Source organism: Cebus imitator, unplaced genomic scaffold, assembly GCF_001604975.1.
Source record: "Cebus imitator isolate Cc_AM_T3 unplaced genomic scaffold, Cebus_imitator-1.0 Scaffold82, whole genome shotgun sequence".
Classification (NCBI taxonomy): domain Eukaryota; kingdom Metazoa; phylum Chordata; class Mammalia; order Primates; family Cebidae; genus Cebus; species Cebus imitator.
The window spans coordinates 440,427-442,560 of NW_016107397.1; positions in this window are offsets into that span (position 1 = coordinate 440,427).

Here is a 2,134-nt window from a genome sequence, read left to right on the forward strand (position 1 = left end):
AAAAAAAAAAAAAAATTAGCTGGGCGTGGTGGCACACACTGGTGGTCCCAGCTACTCGGGAGGCTGGGGCAAGAGAATGCTTGAACCCAGGAGGCAGAGATTGCGCTGCTACACTCCAGCCTGGCGACAGAGTGAGAGTCTGTCTCACAAAAAAAGAAAAAAAAATCAACAGAACTAGGTAAAGGATTAGATTAGGGAAACAGGAGAGGAGAGAGAAGGAAAGAGGAAGCATCAAGAACTACTCCTAGCCACGTATGGTCATGCATGTCTGTATTCCCAGCTACTCAGGAGCCTGAGGTGGGAGGATTGCTTGAGCCCAGGAGTTGGAGGCTGCAGTGAGCTACAATCATGCCACTATACTCCAGCCTGGGCAACAGAGCAAGATCCCATCTCTTAAAAAAAAAAAAAAAAAAAAAAAGAGGCTGGGTGCAGTGGCTTACGCCTATAAGCATTTTCGAAGGCTGAGGTGGGAGGATCGTTTGAGCTCAGAAGTTTGAGAGCAACGTGGGCAATGTGGTGAAACCCTGTCTCTACAAAAAATATAAAAATTAGGCTCGGAGTGGTGGCACACACCTCTAATCCCAGCTACTGGGCAGGCTGAGGCAGGAGAATCGCTTGAACCTGGGAGGTAGAGGTTGCAGAGCTGAGATTGTGCCACTGCACTCCAGCCCGTGTGACAGAGCGAGTGTCACTGTATTTCCGCCTCCTCCTGGACTTGTATTTTGGCCCTCTAGACATTTCCCTCCCTGTTCATCAGCATGATCTTTTTACAACATAAATATGCTTCTATGTTAATCGATTTTGTTCTTTTGTACATTTTCCTATTTTTCTGGGCTCTGCGTTCTCGGATCTCAAACAAACAAAAAAAATTAGCCCGGTGTGGTAGCAAGTGCCTATAGTCCCAGCTACTTGGGAGACTGAGGTGGGAGGATCTCTTGAGCCCGGGAGGCAGAGGTTGCAGTGAGCCGAGATCCTGCCACTGCACTCCAGCCTGGGCAACAGAGCAAGACCCTGTCCCAGGAGAAAAAAANGAGACAGGGTCTCACTCTGCTGCCCAGGCTGGAGTGCAGTGATGTGATCTCAACTCACTGTAACCTCTGCCTCTGGGGTTCAAGCAGTTCTCCTTCCTCAGCCTCCCAAGTAGCTGGAATTACAGATGTACACCACCACGCCTGGCTAATTTTTGTATTATTAGTAGAGATGGGGTTTCAGCATGTTGGCCAGGATGGTCTCAAACTCCTAACCTCAAGTGATCCACCCACCTCGGCCTCCCAAAGTGCTGGGATTATAGACGTGACCATCACACCTGGCCTGGAAACAAATTTAACTTCAGTCCTCCTGAGACCGGGCCACTATTCCTGGATATGCAACAGGGCCACACTTGCTTAGAGGAGGGAGGTCGCAGGGAGGGATGGTCGTACGGCATCCAGCCCTCAAGCAACAATGACAAGACGTCCATCATCCTGTGTCAACGGCCCCTCCAGCTCTGCAGCTTGCACTGCGTCTGCTCTGAACTTGGGGAACGGGAGAATATTTTGCAAGCTGCTTATGGTCCTGCCCACCTGGCAAGCCAATGAGCCATTCCTCTCTGGGGACCCTGCCAACCAAGAAGCAGGTGGCAGACCTTCCTTCCATTCCTGGCCAAGATACTGTCTCTGCTGAGGCATTCCCTTCCCCTAAGGGCTTCGGCTTTTGAATCACATAAACCAGCTTTTCCACTCTTAGGTCCAGCCATACGCATCCCCTAGGGCAATGAGTCCAGAGCCCGGAACACAGGAAAATAGGAAAATGTACCAAAGAACAAAATAGATTAACATAGAAGCATATTTTATGTTGTTAAAAGATCATGCTGGCCGGGCGTGGTGGCTCATGCCTGTAATCCCAGCACTTTGGGAGGCCAAGGCAGGCGGACGACCCGAGATCGGGAGTTTGGGACCACCCTGACCAACATGGCGAAACCCCGTCTCTACTAAAAATGTAAAAAATTAGCCAGGCGTGGTGGCGCATGCCTGCAATCCAAGCTACTCGGGAGGCTGAGGCAGGAGAATCACTTGAACCCAGGAGGCAGAGGTTGCGGTGAGTCGAGATGACACCATTGCACTCCAGCCTGGGCAACAAGAGCAAGACTCTGCCT